Genomic DNA, 17,201 nt, shown 5'->3' with positions numbered 1-17,201 from the left:
AATTTCCATAGTTTGGTTCCTCGAGAGAGGAACGGGGGAAAGTTACTCCGCCACGCGAGAAGAAGTTTGGAGTTGCACTCTTCGGCGAAACGAAAATACTTTTTCGCGAACGTGCACCGGGCGAGACAGTGAAATCCACGCGAGACAAAGTAATTCCGCGTAGAGCGTTCTCTCATCGAAAAGAGAAATTTTTGTTTCGTCTCGCGACGCTATAAAATTAATACGTTCGCTCGGAACGTTTCCGCCGACGGCTACCACTTCTTTCGCCAAGTTTCCTGTTCGACCGAGACTGAAACCTTTCGGCGTGAGACTTTGCATAATGGCCCGGTGGAATCCTTAAAACGTAACAGGATTTTAAGATCACCGGTTCGAGATGGGTAATCTAAATTTTCGTTAAATTTAATCTACACTCTCGGCATGAATTCGCCTTCAATGGCGCGTATTATTTTCTTCTCATATTTGAACGAGGAATAAAAAAGCTGGAATACGAGATGGAGTTTCGAGTTCGTTTATAAGAGATCGGCGTTCGGTGTGCTGAAAGTTGTAATGCAAATTTGACTAGGTGAAAAAGAAACTCTGTTTCCGCGAATGAAATCGATTATGCAAAGTAGAAAGAAAATTGTTGACAGGAGAATTACTTATGAATTGTTAAAATATTCTTGTTATATTTTAACAACCGATTTACAGAACACGTCAAAATGCCAGATACTATATTTTTTAATTCACGATTGTTGAGACTGACCATTCGAGAGGAATTATTCAAAAGATTTATTTTTAGGAGCATATATTCTTACACTCGGAATTACTGAAAATCTAAATAAATACATTCATGTTATTTTTATAAAGCAATGTAAAATAGTCACACTTAGTTCTCCGTAAACCAATTGTTGTATGAAGATACATTTTGCGAAGATTCTTCTTTTTACCTTTTCTGTCGCTGTTCTAATAATAAATTTAAAAGGTTGTACTTACCATTGAAACGATGCATGTTCCTACAGTATTTTAATTTTTAAATAGAAATTTTTTTAAAGGATGGTCTGAGAACTCATTCCACAGTCAAGAGTTTTAACGAATTCAAAACGGGATGCATGAATATCTGTCTACTTAACAGTATATTTAATACAGAGATCATCTGAAATTTCAATTTTATACTTTAATTCATATGTAGGTCCGACCTCTGGATTTTATGAATTTTCGAGGATACGCTACTCTGCGAAACTCCGTGAATAACAATTTTATCTTGCTTTTAATCCAATGAAATTTTCAATAAATAATAGTGACTTGTATGTAGGTCTGGATTCTATTATGGAAATCGTTTCGTGACGTTTTTTATTGTAAAATTATTTGATGACTGCAAGGATAAATTGGAAAGCAATATTATAAGTAGCGAACATTTCTGGGTCTGAGTTCACAAGTGGAGACAAGGCGAAAGTCGGGGAACAATGAAACTGCGACATCAGTTTCGTTTTGTAACACCTTCCTCGGAGAATGCAACAACAAAATAACAAAACCGTGGCAAAATAGTATTGTGCGATTTCACTGTCGAGTTACCCGCCAGGATAATTTGAATTCGCAAAAGGTTGAGTTTGCTTTACGAAAGGGTGAATTTGCCGTGCGCAAGGATGAATTTGATTTGCCGAAAAGGTGAATTTCGTCTGCGTAAGGTTGAATTCGGAGTGCCGAACCTGGAAAATCGGACAGATTGCATTCTCAAAGGAATTCCATGGGAACTAGAGTCGGCACAAAGCGTTCGAGCAGTTCCACGTCGCGAAACACGCACGCGATCCTTTTCAGGGCACTCGATTATCATTCGAGCATTCGCTAATTCGCTCAGCAGTATAATCTTCCCCTTAGTTATCCCACTGGCGTGAAGTAGCCAATCAAGAGAAGAGTTCTGGCAAAGGTTGAGAAGGGTTGGCCCGAGAAGTGAATGCTAATAGCAACTTCTGTAGACCACTCGGCAACATGCTCTCCTATATGTTATACGAGGCATAGAGGGCCCCGGGATTATCGCGCGGAAGCGTGCACAAGCTGCCCCCTTCATCTCGGCAAACGACATCCCCAACAAAGACTGCATAACAGTCGAATTATATTACTACGGCGAAAGTACACAGCCGGGGACTGGGGCAAGAAGCGTAATTAAGCGCAGATCTCGCTTCCCGTGTTCTCCCGGTTTTGCCATCTGCCGCTCGGAAAATCGAAGGTAACCGCGGAACTCGGAACACTGGTTCCTATAAATCATCCCCGGATTACCGATACGGAAAAACACTGGATTGAACAATCGTTGCGTTTCCGGTGTTTTTAACTTTTGTTCTGTTCTTGTTTACTCGGCCGGTTTGTACGGGGACACCGCGCTTATTGTCTTTCTAAACTTCCGAGAATCCCTCGATTGTTAACACGGGACTTTTTTTTTCTTGCTTTTTGTTAACGGGTCCTTTTAGCAGCGTTTTATCGGATACACACAGAACGGAGTATTTCCAGAATTGTCACGAAGAGAAAAGAAATAATGGTGGTTCGTTTAAGAATATTATTGACAATGGTCGAAATTAAAGGTACCGTGTCTTTTTGTACTCGATCGATGAACCTTATCACGAACCGGATTACTAGACTGCGGATATTTATGCCAAATTTAATTTTTGTCCATCAATTGCGTGACACAGGAGCTAAGGAGAAATTTATTTCTCTTATTAATAATGTTAATACGATCGTTACCTGTATTTACTTCACCTACCCATTTCATGGGTACAGTATTCTATTACATGCGATACATTCTGTTGTAAAATTGTGTAAAGATTCACAGTTTAGTTAGCATTAAATTATGCATTAAACAGGAACAGGTGTAAAGATATGAAAATTAACCCTTTGCACTCGAGTGGTGACTCTGAAGCACCACTAGAAATTGTTGTGGCATTATTTCAAAGAAATTACAAAAAATATTACAAAATATTTGTTACATTACAAAATTTGTATTCAATAGATTACTAAACAATTCAATATTATATGTAGAAATCGGATCAGTTTCGTATGAATAAAATGAAAATATTGTAAGACGGAAGAAAAATTTAGTTTTGGATTGAAAACAGCGCCGAGTGCAAAGGGTTAACCCTCGTGCAAACGTTTCAACTAAATTCTGATTCTAAAGAATCAGATTTGAACATATTTTTTCAAAAATGCATGCGTAAAGACTTCAATACATCTCGCCATGGCTGCTATAAAATTGTTAAAATCATCGGCCTAGCAACGGTTAATAATATTTTGATGTAATTTCTGCCACAATAAACCTTTCTATCAATAAAAGAAATGTTTCCCTTGTTGTGGTTTTCATAAGATCACAAGGTCCACAATTAAAAGTAAATCACTTATTGATTACTGAAACACATTAAAGGTCAACCTGAACCAAGTAAATTCTGAAAGAAACGCGAGGCAATTCGCCATTTAAGTAGAACGATTCGTATAAAAATCCGCAATTTACTAACCACCGTTTGTCGAAACACATCAGAAACCGTAAATTCTGTTAAACAATCCAACAATCCATGAACGTCGCAAACAGTGCGCGACTTGTAGCTAGTAAATTTTGGAACAAATGTGAGACAACTCGAAGGTCCACAGTCTGATAACCACTTATTGTTTGTCAAAACACATGGAATATGGCAAAAATTTTTGAACAGTGCAACAAATCAGGAGGCATTCGCAAAAAGCGTACAACCGGAACCCGGTAAATTTCGGAAGAGCCGCGAGGCAATTCGCCGGCGAAACGTAACGCGAAAAACCGGAGAGATAAATGGCTGCCATCAAAGTATCGGTAAAAGTCGTCCCCGCAGCTCGAACAATACCGTAACGCGTGGCTGGCTACGCGACGGCGTTCATCCCCCGCAACATTACGTTCTCAGTAATTCGAAGTGTTGTAATTTTAATAAGCGGGCCCTCGACCGTTCGCGTTAGCTGCGCCCGCGCCTTTTGTTCCCGGCCGCGCTAATTCCGACAGGCAAAACTGTGTAACCCTAATTAAACCGGGGGCGTTTAAATTTCGCGATTGCGGCCAAAAGCTCCACTCTCGGAGGTCGGTCTCTCTCTCTCTCCCTCTCTCCCTCTCCCTCTATCCTTCTCTCCTCGCCACTGGGTTGTAGCAGCCCGCGCATTCACCTATACACAATGAATCGTCACCGGCGAACCGGGTTAATTAGCGTTTATAGTAACGAACGAAACTTGAATTTCGCGAAATCGTATAAACTGATTAAAAGTTCGAAATAGCTTCGGGTCGAGAGCCTCGTTGGAGGGCTTCCACCTACCCCTCCTCCTTCCCCACCTGCTGTTTTCACGGCGTGGGGGTGCGTCGGGGATGCGCGTCAGTCAGCAATGAGTAATCGAATCATTATCCGCTTCCTCGGCGAGCAGACTTAGCCGCAGACGTAATTTAAGTTTCGCAATAACCGAGGCGCTCGACCTCGAACACGTTATTGTATTCTCATTCACCGATCGCTGCGAACACCCTTCCGCGACTCCAGTCATCTTCGTTCGAGCAATCGGGCTTGTTTCCATGAATTACTTAGCAGAGATGGGAACGGTGACACTGAACTTTCTGAATGGACCTTGGGCAATTTTCATTCGACACGCGTTGCACGCGAGACTCGCGCGAATACGAGGCGTTGGGAGACAATGGAGTAGCTGCTCGAGTCCACCGATTGCAAAATATTAGACCACAACTGTTGTAGCCAAAGAGTTGTAAGCAGACTGCGACGTAAAAATTGTTTCCGTTAATTGCAAATTTCTTGACTGATTTTTAAAAGTTGAGAATTGCGTGTCAGTGGAATTTTATTGTGATATTTGGTTTAGAATTTTGCTTTCGATTGAAATCACGAGTGCGTTGAAATTATGAATTGTGTCGATGATACCGAACTAAATTTTAGTTTCTGTTATTTAATTGTTTCCCAAATGAAACTGAGTAGTCCTTACTGCTTGCCAGTTTCGTGAATTGGCTCAATTTTCCTAACCGCTGAAAACACAGTGGACTTAAAATAATCGTTCTAAGGGAAACATAGTGCCACGAAATACGCATGGTTAATTGACCGAACGGTCTAAAAAGGTAAAGAGAAAAGATATCTGTTGCTGTATTGAATCAAGTGGTGGCGGAAGGTCGATTCTCGTGTGCGGATAGCTAAAAATACACCCAATTCTGTTTTTACACGGTAGATAGGTTCGCGGAAAAAAACTGTGCCAAAAAGACCGTGTAAAGAAAAATACGGTGCACGTGAAACAGTAGACTTAACCGTGCAAACCGAACGCAAATAATAAACTGTTTCCAGACAAATCGTATCAAAACTAATCCAATCTTCTCGTATCTTTTAGGCACCATCTACAATGTATTTCGACGCTAACTTTCCAGTTTTCGAAGCTGTTGTGATCACTTTTATTTAGCTAATTTTTATTCGTCAAAAGTTGAAGCCTCCACGTTCCACGTTTCATTTTGTTATGACATGTTTTTTTTTGGAAAATACAACAGATTGAAGTGTCTGGAAACGTTGGGAAATTTTTTCGTGGATTAGATATAGGTACTATAGATTTGAAGATTGAAGCTTCTCCTCTATAATATCGTATTTCTTAAAATTTGATTTGCTTTTTGGTCGATTTTTTTGAGATTTAACCCTCTGGGGACAACGATAGATTGTCAGTTTGCTTCTGTATGGTCAACGTAATATTTTCCCTAGTTATCTTCAAATTCTAGAAATCGAACAATAATGCATGAAAACATTTAATAATCTGACCTGTTACAATGTACAGCCCGCGTAAAACAGGTTCGTTGTAACGCTGCCATCGCTCGATGAATTCCATTCAGTTCTAATAAACCGTTTAAAAATTTCATCAGTTTCAGAAATTTTGCAATACCCAAGATTACACGCTGAAGCAAGTCATCGTGTACAAGCGAGAATTTCAAAAAATTCCCAAGCCCTCTAATTTGAACTTGTCGAAACTCGTCCAACCCCGGCCAAGAATAACGGCATTACCGAAAATGGTCGCCGAAGAAGAAAGTCTACAAAATTACATACTCCGTAGCTGGCCGGTGTAGCTCGAGAATGAAATGAACTTTTTAAAGCGAGTAAAAATTTCAAGGTTGAAAAAAAGTCGAAACTGTCCCACTATGCTTAGAACGCGACAGAACGCTAGGAATCTGAAGAGGTAAAAAGAGAAAGGGGGAAATGGGGCGAAGTGAAATTCGTTCGGTGTCGGTTTGCTTGTTCGCGAGAGAGAGAGAGAGAGAGAGCCCCCCCCCCCCCCGTGACCCCCTCAGTGCTCCGGCCCTGCCTCGTGAGATATTGGGGGATAGAGATCTCGAGTTTGGCGTTCTTATTCGCGAACTTCCTGATGAAAGCGTGCAATGTTCGTGCCGGTGCAACACGGAGGTCGAATGACACATTACATCGGCTCGCATGAAACCCCTGTCGGAGACTATTTATCGGGACAAGACGCGCGAAATGTTCGGGCCCGGCAATGGAGTTTGCGGATAAACTACATCCCGATCATTGATTTGGCAAGTTTACGTTCCCCTGCCACCGGCCCGCGTTATTAATCTCCGACACGACGTGTCAGGATAACGTCGGCAGGAATTATTTCGCGTGAACTGCGCGCGCCAACATTCGCGACTCGTACGTTCGGTTAAATAGAAATTTCGGAACTGGCTGTGTTTGCCGAAGGAAGACAAAATACAGCCGATGGGTTCCGGTTACAGAACGTTTACCGTATTAAACTTTGAATAAACATTTACCGGGTCAGCAGTCGAGCCGGAGCCCGCCGTGAGCGCCGGTAAGTTAATGGACAACGTGTCTCGAATCGTTCGACCGGCTGCAGCTCGATAAATAGAGCAAGTTGTAACTGGAAATATTGTTAATGAGTAGCGAACGAGCGATAATACAGCTTAAAGAAATTCTGGATCCTCGGGGAAATTTTTGCTTTTATAAGGAAGGATGACGGTGGGCTAAAATGTTTTACCTCTACTTGATACGATTGCTACTAACAGCCTTCATAGTTGCAATATTCTATAAAATGCGACTGTATCTTCTTGTAAAATGTGAAACAACATATTGCTACAGAAAAGCTATAAATTCGCCGAAAATTCTCTGCATAGGCGTTGTAATTTTAAATAACGACGATATCTTATAATAAGGATGACATCTTGTTTTAATATCGAATTATTGAAATAGTCCGAAAAGTATAATTCATCATTTGTAAAAGTAAGTAAAGTGTTCTCTATCGATTTATTTGTAATGCTTACTGGCTGCTTATCACATTGTAGCAACATTAACAACCGTTAAGGAAAGTAGAAATCATTAACAACGAACAAACTTATTACCGTGTTGTTCTCATGCACACGCAGCGCTTGTAAATCTTGAATTTCAATTTTTACAGAATCGAGTTGTTTACTGAAGTTTATAATGCGTTGAACTGTAGAAGGTTTCATTTATAAGCAATGAAGCATTGAGCTGCAGAAAAAAGTAATGGTAGAAAGTTAAAACGTAACTAATTGACAGTTTTTACTGACTTTTATGAACGGTGAAATCAAAACGGTAAAAGAAATGGAAGAAAGTTTTCTGCTTTGACGCTAAACTTACCAAGCACTAAAAGTAACTAAAATGTTTCATAATGTCATAAAAGTGGCAAGACTGGATTTATTTGGATGTATTTTTGTTATAGCTCGAGTAAAAAAATGTATTAAATCATATCCCGGGGAGGCATTTTTATTAGTTCAGTAATTACAAAATTAAAAATTAAATAACGGATGTTCATGCAGAATTAAAATGCGGTACTTCATTTACAACAAACGGCAGTTACACAGAAATTTATTTCCCATATTAACTACTTTAATAAGTTCAAAATAATGTAACATAATTTATAGGATCATCTGACGTTCGCATTGTTTTACATTTTAACTACTGATTTTTATTATGAACGCATAAAATCAGCAACTTTCATGAAATCAGTGCTTCTCACGTTTGTTGTCTTAGATCGCAGGGAAAATCTTCACGAAAAATCTCTCGCAACAAAAGGCACGTTCCACTGAAATCGACAAATCGATTTCAACGGGTCGAACGCAACGCCTTCGCCGATTTGAGTCATTAATTTCCTGGGAGTTATCATTCTTAACGCGTCCTACTTTTTCCTACGATTCGATGCAGCAGCGGGTGTAAACATTTACCGGTAACCCATACACGTGCAACACCGTATCGGTATTACGCGGACATTCGAAATGATCCAGCAGTTTCAACACGTGAAGCGAAATACTTTTTGCGTGGCTGTTAATTAGACTATCGACTAGCAGCTACAACGTTTTACGATTACTCATTGAGCGACTGCATTACCGGTGAGCGTGGAATAACGGAGAATCGCAGCATTATTCATCGGGATCGAATATGAATGCGCAGCGGCGCGCATTATGCGCGTGGATGGACAATTATTAATTCCTGTCAAGTGTCGAGGAAACGACGAAATGATATGGTAGGCCAGTCGGTTGACAGGTGACGAGCGGATATTGGGTCTGTTCGCGATTTCATCACTGTTTTACGCGATTAGGTCGCTTTTCGCGTACGCGTTACGCATTGCCAACCGAACGTGATTCAACCGGCTAATGGAATTCTCCTGCAATATCGTAAACGAGGATTACATTCAATGAGATCCGTATTCTAATTCGACGAAGCAACAGGAAAATGTGAAACTGCAAAAATTTACGAATTTGAATTCTTTCTCAATTTTTGTTCTCAACAAGCTCCTATAATTTTAAGCGTTTTATTGAAAACGTACTTCAAAAGACAATTCCTTGATTGGTACTAATTTTATACCATTTTTTTACCAAGTATATTGAAAATAGCTGAATGCATGTATATTGCTTTTCTACTATAAGTGGACAAAATAAATATTATAAAATACACTGTACATGTAAACTGACAATTTCAAAATATTGTGACTCACTTGAAATAAGAATGCAAAGGATAAGAGGAAGAACCTCTTATAACATTATATTTTTCATTTCCAATTGCAAAAATATAAGAATTATCGTTGTAGAATTATATTATTGAACATTTCGATTTTTCATTTGTTATAAAACCGTGATTAAAGCTGTAAACATTTGTTTGACACAATGTTTCTAAATTTCTGAAAAATTGCAATAAAACGTGACTGCATTTGTGCGAAACATTAATGTTACGCATTTATCCAGCAAAATCCGTGATTTGAAACGCGATTTCCTCAAAATATATTAGGAGAACGCGAAGCTTCATTACCCAGAGTGAAATGTTAAAATGAAAACGTGTCTGTCCGAGGCGTCAGTCTAATTGTAAATGAAGTTCCGTCGATGACAGCAGCGGCTAACAAGGTATGCATTTAGTCATGCAAAATGCGCCACGGACATCAATTTCGCGCCCCATTATCCGACGCATTAACTTTCGCATATTAAAGAGTGAAATGTCATTTTATAAATATGCAATCTCCACGAAATGGGTGACGAGCAACCAATGAACCAGCCATGATAACGCGATGTACAAGTGAAATTTGATGACTTGTATAATAGAACTTTTTGAAGAAATATCTTGGAAATGAAGTATTTTATAATCATTAAATAATAATCCAGATTATTGATCATGTATTGAAAAGTTATTAACTCTTATGGGCATGCGTGTATAGCAATGTGGTTAATGAAATTTTGCGGTAATTAAGTGCAAATACACTCCTATACTCCTTCAAATAAATGAGAGTGACAAGTGGCTGTTAGCGTGGCTCATAGCACAAGTTAATCTAAATTGTCACGAGTAAATATTTATAGATGATTCGAGTTCTCATTATGAAAATAAAAATTGTGTTAAACGTATAGTTCTATCAGTTTTGCTGATAGATGAAGCTGGGTTGAATCATAGATCTTTTATGGTGTTATAAAACGACGTGTGGGATTAACAGTAACATTTTCTGATTAATTTAATAATTCTTAAAAATTATAAAATTTTATATTAAATAAATAGTTATTTTTTCTTACTAATACAAAGACAGTTGGATCAGCATTTAAACCTATAATATTTCTTGTTTCTATGCTTCCAAATTATTAAATAAAATCATTCATTCAAATGTTACAATATAAATCGCGTAAAGTCTTAATTGACGATCTTTCTAATTTTAAGATTATTTCAAGAGATATTTAGAGATTATATTGAGAACTTGTTCTTTCGAAGTATTTTAAATTAGTGTACAAAAATCAGTGTCTATTTAAACATCCGAAGTCTACTCAGCTCTCTAGACAAAGATATACTTTCCGTGGAGCCAGCGGGATGTTCTTATCGTGCTCCGAGCGAATAGGTTAAACGGCCGTTCGGAGTTAGAGCTTCTTCTGCAGTTTTCTTCGAAACTTTTCCCCGCTTAAATCTGTGCAAACACACCTGCATATCTGTTAATTTCCAAGTTGCCGCGGGCCAAAGAAAACTTTCTGGACGATAGAGAACGAAATATGGCAAACACATTCGATAGGTGTGTACCTCCAGAGAGCGGAACCGGGACAAAATGGCGAAATGTAAGCACAGCAGCGTGATTTAAATTGGGAAATGATAATCTGCCAGCTCCAGAGATCGAAAAAGTTACGCAACTTTTTAATAGGTTGAATGCCACACCAATGCTCATACAAGTCAAAGAAAATCAACGATTTATTGAAGAATACAAGAACAGAGAAGGAAAAGTTTAACTGTGCCATATATGTCATCTTTGTGCAAAAAATGAAAAGTCGAAAATAATGGAACAATATCCTTAAATTTTTCTAATATCTTTTCAGTTTTATATTTGATTCGCGTTCATCATAAATGCATAAAATTTGCAGTCTAACCAATTGTTCTAACTGCTAAAAAAAAATCCAAGTCGTATGGTCCAATATTAAAACACGTCCTTTTTTAAGAGTGTGTGAATATTCTTTTTCGACTGACGGTATAATAAATATCAATTGCGTATTCCTTTTAAGAAACGTTTGAAGACGAAGTGGTTCCAATCATTGTCTTTACAACGATGAAAGGCCAAGAAAATTGTACAGTGAGAGATTCATTTATTTTTCAAATGAAATGATTCATTTATATTTAAAAAATGAAATGGTGTTAACGGAAGTTTAGGAATAAAACCTTTTTATTCGTACGGGGTTAATACAAAACACCTGTTCCGCTGTAGCGTGTCAACGGACGGACGCAGCTAAACAACTTAGCCGGGAACGGGCGCAATAAAACTGGAAGAAAAATCGCCGGTCAATAGTTTACGAGGGAAACAGTCCACGAACATTTAATTGGATGAATGTCGAGCCGGGACCGGTGAAAAGACAGAAGCCGAATAAAGGAGAGGGACAGCGGGGATCGAACAACAAATAAAACTTATCAACAAGTCAGCTGTCGTTGTATCTGCGCGGCCGCGGACGATGGTATACGAGGATTTGATTGGATAGGTCGCTTGATTGCATATTGCGTCGGACGAATATCGAAATCCCTTGCGCTCAATTAAAACCACGACGGGGTTCGGCTGGAATATCGAATTGACGGTGTTTAAATGGCCGAGCGGGAACAGAAAAAACGGCTAAAATAGGCAGCAACGGAGGACACAGAGAGAAATGGGTTGCTGGCGAATAATGGCATTCCATATGATTAAAACAAAAAAAAAAAAAACACGAAAACTCGTTTGATTACATCCCTGTGTGTGCGTTAACTCGCCCCCTCGTACTTGTATTCCTCTCTGTCCTGAAAAATTTTCTTCGATGCACTCCGGCGATTGGATTCTGTTCAATTTGTAATCGATGTTCTGCGATAAAATGTGTCACTGAATCCGTGTTACGCTTTAAACGGGAATGATTTTACTCAAAGAAATACGGTAATGCCTCGACGCATGTGAAAGGAACGTGCATCCCTTCCCAGAAAATCGATCGTTGAGAAGTGTAACATAATACCGGATTAGATATCAGTGAAACGATACTATGTGATTCAATGAAAAAACTTTTTTATTTTTAATTATCTTGGATAAAGTTCCGAAAATCGGTTAAACTGAAATTTGGTAAATGTTGTAGTAATTTGGTTCAATTGACGATTCAGTAGAACCTCGAATAACCGAACCGGTAATATCTGAATTCTCCATATACGTGTTTATCCTGTTTTTCTAACAGTTATAATAGATAAATGGTTTATTATTGGAACACTCATTATTACGGATAACCGAATTTTTGCTGTATCGCGAATTAAACAAGTGAATATTGTCGAAATCGAAACTGTGTCGTGTTTGGAGTCAGTTCAATCAGGTAAATGTGAAAAATATGTTGGTGAAAGTTTTTTATTATTATTATTATTATATATCGTTTATTTTAAAGTGGTCGCATTAACAGCTAGGTCATTAGCGACCACAGAAAGTTTTTTGTTTGATGAATTAATGTTGAATGCATATCACGTACAAACGAGTATGTATGTGAGAATATTTTATTCGCAAGTTTAGTCATTGCCAACTATTTCTACTTCTATCGATGTCTAGAAATAAATATGACCGCTGATATATTACCATTCTTTTCATATTAATTTAATGCTAATGGTTGTTGAAAGATATTGTGATTGATGAAAAACAGGAATTTCCTTACTGGAGGCTATCTTGATTGATGAATAACAGGAATTGCTGCACTATGATTAATGTTAATTGCAAGTAGAAGTAGTGCGCAATGTTTATTATTATGAACTATTTATAGGAAGTAGATTTTTAACTTGTGAATTCAGCTTTCATTTATTGAGCAATTATTTTTATAAAAATACCAATTCTCATAATCAAGATGTGTTATTAATGTGAAAAAGATTACCCTCTTGATAATATTTCATGTATGCAAAGTTTTTGTTGAAAACTTCAAGACAATTTGCTGTTTTTAGTCAGCTCCCCAGTTAAGAAAAGCTGGAGTTAAAGCAGAAGGTAAAGTTTCAACGTAAGAGTTTGTATGGCTTTTGTGGAGTTCCCGAAGAATTTGAAATTTGAGAGACAAAGTGAAAGCAGCAATTTTCATTCATCTTGAAACGCTGGCTAAGTTTTTATTCAACGAAGTAGCAGACGATCTTCCGCGGTAGAACTCGGAGTAATCTTCGGCGAGGTTTGATTAAAAAATTATATTTAATTTAATAACTTTTCTCGTTAAAACGTGACGTAAAAATTGAGTGAACAATTAAACGCGTTAACATATTTTCTTCTCCATTAATTTCTGAACGCAACTTTATTCAGCGTTACCATACGATGTTCATTCCCCTCTGCATGCTTCCCCTTCTAGCCAACCACTGTCACATATTCATTAGTGCAGTGTATCGTGGTTTAAATTTTAGAATTTCTTTTCTTAAGGACGAATCTGAATTGAACTAGCAAAGTACATATAATAAACATTCGTTAAATTAATATTTATGAATCGTAATAATTCATGGGAAAGGATAGATTTCATAACAACTGTTATAACTGTTATTCTCATTACCGTGCAAGATAGTTTATATGCATAGCTCAGTTGTTTATTAATTTGAAATATATTTAAAATATAAACTGCAATCAAACTAAATTATGGTTGTCACTTTAATGGCAATATTTTGCAATCATTGAAGAAGAAAATGAATCTGAAATTAAATATCCTCGGTTTACCTAGAAGTGCAAGTATTGCATTAACCTTTTTCTTCCAAGTTTTATGGTTGCGTGTATGGTAGAGGCAGAGTGTTATTATTACTATACAATCTGTCCACACAATTATACAGTGCTTTCTTAGAAATTTCAGTTGAACTAAGATTGGAAAGTGCTCCATCCCGTGGTACCAAAGTGTATAGATACATACATCCGATGGTCTCGAGTGGCTCGAAAATTGAATAAGGCGCGGCAAGCACGGAAACGTGTTTTCCGTCTGTTGAAACGGAAGTTTACTATAGTAATATACTATACTGGCAAAACCGAACTCATACACTCGTGAAAATGCACTTTTTAATTTGTCATTATAAAACTTAAAGAATCTCGAGAATTATTTAAGTAATTAAGAAATACTTTCACAGAGAATATTCTTTAGCTTTAAATCACATAATAATGTTATTAATTGTAACTAAAAAGTTTATTCACTTTTCGCGTTCACTTGGCAATGACAAGTTCTGCAGATACGTCATGCAAATAATTGTACATAATTGTACTCTGTCTAATGAGTAAATAAACAAAGTAGAACAAGGATGTATCTATACGTCCCAAAAAAGTTAATGCCTATACTATCAATAGTTCTCTAGGGAAAAATTTATAATAATCATTTACTTTTATAGAATTGCACCTTAAACGTATTATCGGATTGGGCAAACATTAAAAAAAAGAAAAAGAAATGAGCTACCTTCGATTTCGATGACATTTTTAATGTTATCAACGTCCGTGATAACGGCCTCCATAAGAATATGAAAGAAAAGTCTACAGGGTTGTCTTTAGAAAAATGCGGACAACCGGATCCGCATGGAAAATGATATTCAGAGAAAATTCTCCCTCCCATCGTCGTTGGTTTCATCCTTTGAAACAACGTAACTATTTTAGGTTAGTAATCAAGCAACTTCTTCACACAATTAAGAACAACGCGGATCGTTAGCACGTCCGGTTAATTTCTTACTCGTTCCACTGTGGCGGCGCGACAATCGAATAAGTCGGACGTGCGACTGTCTTTTGTCTTTCGGTCGGTCGACGGATCCGTGATCGGTGACCTGCCTTCTTCGGTCCCGTTCCCAACAAAGGAGGGAACGTCGCGTCGTCGTGTCGCCGCGAAAGGTGGCTCGATTATGGGAGACGATCGAGATTCGAGCCGCTCGGATGGAGCGACGTAAATCCGTCTTGTTCGACGGAGAAATGCACAGGTAGCCGTGAACGAGCGGGCTGAGAGCGGCATTTGTGACGGGCGAACGCATTCCCTGCGTTGAAACGACATGCGGGATCCGAAGCGTGCAGCCAATACGGCGACCGTGTTTAGTGTCGAACGATTCAACACGGTCCCGGAACGGTTCTGCCCCGGAACAGAAGCGTGCGGCATCGCCGTGACGTCAATGCACGCTCCCCTACACCCTTGTTATCGCATTACACCCCGCAGGTGGGCAATTTCGTCCTGACCGGCCACTGTTCTCGCTCCCTTCCTTTAGGACCGATTCGTGATAGGATAATGTTGCATATTCCATTTCGCCATTGAAAAGTGCCGAATCTGACTACGTGTGTAGCTCTCATTCAGGTCGAATTTGTAATCGCTGTTGATTCAGTGGATATTTCGCTAATACATTAATGCCTCGATATACAGGGTGGGGAACTATAAACAGGACACCTGAATAACTCGCTTGCTTTTGAAGATAGAAGAAAATGCATCAGATCAAACTTGCTCGATACCGAGGCGCTCGTAATCTGATGTCATTAATTTTTTTATAGATGGAGACGTCAAGGAGATATGAGAATCAACTCCGTTTTTTTTTTTTTAAATGGAACGGTATGGTTTTTTATTTACATTCTGATAGTGTGTTTCAAGACGAATACAATGACCGATTATGAAGGTCATTCAAGGTCACTCAAGGTCAACTGCAATAGAAAATAAAGTGTCTTGAAGCACTCTTCGAACACTACGACGATTTACATGTAACATGTTATTTACGTATTCACTGCTACTTCAAGTGTTCAAAATGACGACCTTGAACACGGAGACATAATCTAAAACGTTGCAATACTGATGATACTGCCTGACACATTTCAGTTGTTACTATTACAGAGCTCTTTTTATACGTTCTTGCATACCGTACTCTGGTCGGTGGTCAAACTATTAATAACATTTCCGGATACAGCTAACCATACAATGTGATTGTATGTTTATATTTATGTTCTGTGACCCTTATTAATACTTACTAGAGCGGTGTGCCAACAACCAGAGAAGGCACAAAAGTATTATTTGAAGATGTATTCCTTTTGAATCACACTATCAGAATATAAATAAAAAACCATACCGTCCTATTAAAAAAAACAGAGTTGACCTTCATATCTCCTTGACGTCTTCACCTAAAAAAAATTAATGACATCAGATCACAAGCGCCTCGATATCAAGTAAGTATGTTTTGATGCATTTTCTTCTATTTTCAAAAGCAAGCGAGTTATTCAGGTGACCTGTTTATAGTGCCCCACCCTGTATGTGAAAGAGATGTACACATGGTACTTGTGAATGTTTTGTCCATGCTATCAAACCGTTCGCACTCCTTGCGAAGTGACATAATTCACTGTGACGAATCTTTTTTACTTTCGATCATCTTCTTGTGAAACTGTCGTCAACGTATTTACGACATTCTTCTGATTGAAACGAGACCAAACACGATACAATTCGGAGCATATTTGCTTGCTCAATCGACGATTTAGTACGACCTCGATTATCCGAACCGATTGCATCTGAATTCTCCATTATACATGTTTCATATGTAGATAGTTCAACACGATTTATAGTACAGATCAGTAAAGATTTAATCTAACAGGTGACTGTTCTATAAATCCGAACACTCGTGTCGCACTATTCGGTACGGATAATCGAGGTTCCATTGTATCGTGCATTTAACAAGTAAATATCATGCAAATTGTATCGTGCCTGGTGTCATTTTAATCAGCAGAGTGTCACGAGTATACTGGAGAAAGTTATATACAGGAATCATTAGAAAAGAAAAATATCTTTCCAATGGATTAGTATTGTTTCGCTGATTTGCCGGTACCGATGTTCGTATACTTCTCTACTAGTGTTATAAAATAATGTCCTTCGCAATAATTAATCTTATCTATACATATCAAAATTATTTTAACTATTGTCATATAGGGTCGTTGCCAAGGTATCAAAGATATGTATCACAGTGTCTGTGTGCCTAATATGTTAGAGTATTATTCTTTAAAATAATAAACTACACGAAACTCTATACTATGGATGATGTTATTTTGCTGTGAGGACGGTTCACGGTGGAAAATTAATAAAATTAATAATGAATGCAGCGATCTTCTGAAATTCTTTTGATCCGCTTCTGCTGTAATTTCGACATCGAGGAAGCAATGACGAATGTCGAGGTCTGCGTTCGTTCAGAACGAAGCAGAGAAAAAGTACAAATACAAGAAACCCATTCCGTTCATAATCTTATTGCAAAAATTTCGATGTAGACGGATCTGGAGTAGCAACGTGTCCATCT

The 17,201-nt window shown here is 38.2% G+C and overlaps 1 protein-coding gene across 3 annotated transcripts in view; it reads right to left on the bottom strand.

The window, feature by feature from the left end:
• LOC143357088 (uncharacterized) overlaps window positions 1-17,201 on the bottom strand; it is a 205,559-nt gene that overhangs the window by 61,816 nt on the left and 126,542 nt on the right. The window lies entirely within an intron of this gene.

The sequence above is a fragment of the Halictus rubicundus genome, chromosome 9, assembly GCF_050948215.1.
Source record: "Halictus rubicundus isolate RS-2024b chromosome 9, iyHalRubi1_principal, whole genome shotgun sequence".
Taxonomy (NCBI): domain Eukaryota; kingdom Metazoa; phylum Arthropoda; class Insecta; order Hymenoptera; family Halictidae; genus Halictus; species Halictus rubicundus.
Note: the sequence above shows the minus strand (reverse complement) of the source record. Positions and strands in the feature narration are given on the sequence as shown.